Raw genomic sequence first — 1,498 nt, 5'->3', positions numbered from 1 at the left:
TTAGCGTGTTTGACAACTTTTTGAAAAATCGATTTTTTCGCGCTAAGTTTTACCGCACTTTCGAATTGGCACGTTCGGATCGCGCGTTAGCATCGTAAGCGCCCGTGCGTAACGGCCGGCGTCGCCGACCATCCGGCCGGCCGTTCGGTACCTATAAGGAGACGTTCGGTCCGATCGTACCAGACGGAACAGAGTCGGGCGCGTGGCTATTCTATGACCTCGGTTGAGAACTAGTCCACCGCTCCTCGTGCGTAACTTCGTGTTGCCTCGACTGTTCGTGTTCTCGGTATCGATGCAGGATTTTCTCCACACTGCATTGTCGCGTGTCGGCGTCTAAGACCAAATGGCACATATGCGACGAACCTTTAACATGAGGCTGGTGACTCGTATGCACTTTGGTGTGTACGTTGTACTGACTCAAGCGGCACAGGCTACTAAAAATTAAAAAGGGATAGAATATAAAACCGACCGTTCTAAAACGGGCCAAAAAAGGTTTTATAAAATTTATTTTAAAAATGAATTAGATAGTGGTGTTGAACGAACTTGTTCGTTACAACGCCTTCAGTCGAGAGGCTAAAAAATTTTGAAACGGAATATTTATTCCGAAATTCAGAAATGATATTACGTCCCCTTAATGTTTTGTGCGTCTCGAACGCCTAAATATTTTCTCGATGCGCGAGAAAACTTCTTCTTCGCGGAGAGTTTTTCGGTACGATGAAGTAAAATATTAAATAAATGCTTCACTATACGTACAGCGCAGAGATATTGAAACGAAATAATATGTAACTATGACTCGTAAAAACGGTTTCTGAAATGGAAACTTCTTCCAAAGTGAAGAGTTTTCGGTACGGGTGATTTCTCGATATTACATCGAGTTTTCGCTTATACGTACAAAAAATATTATTACGGTGTGTATCGTAACTATGACACGAAATTTTGAGAGAGAGAAAATAAAAATTTGGGTGGATTTGTAAGAATCGATGTGCCCAGCGCGAGCTAAAATTCTCTGTGTACGTGCTTGCTCCGATTTGTTTTTTTCGAACAGCATGTCCGTTGTACGCGCTATCACGGTACGTTCAGCACGCCACTTGTACGCGCTAACCTTTATCGGTGTGTCTTAAATAAAATACCAAAGAGAGTTGAAAGGAGAGAATAGAAGAGAGAGTTTGGAGGAACAAAAATTTAATATGACTGAAAAACACATGAGAGAAGAACCAAATAAAAAAAGGGAACGTTTAAGCTGATATTGGTTCATCACAAAAAAATGGTATTTATGAAAAAGGCGGAAAGAACACCGATATTGTGGAGGTTCAATACGGAGCGTGTGTGGTTTACGTGCTTATACCGTTTCGATGTAAAGCGTGAAAGCGGGTGTACGTGCTTCCAAAATTTCAACGGATACACACTTTCCGGCACGGAGAGAGTTTTAGCGGGATTTTCTTTTACGCGCTTCTTCGATATCCACGACGAAAAGAGAGACTAAAAACGGAGGTTTCGT

The sequence above is a fragment of the Megachile rotundata genome, unplaced genomic scaffold, assembly GCF_050947335.1.
Source record: "Megachile rotundata isolate GNS110a unplaced genomic scaffold, iyMegRotu1 scaffold0114, whole genome shotgun sequence".
In the NCBI taxonomy this organism is placed as follows: Eukaryota; Metazoa; Arthropoda; class Insecta; order Hymenoptera; family Megachilidae; genus Megachile; species Megachile rotundata.
Note: the sequence above shows the minus strand (reverse complement) of the source record.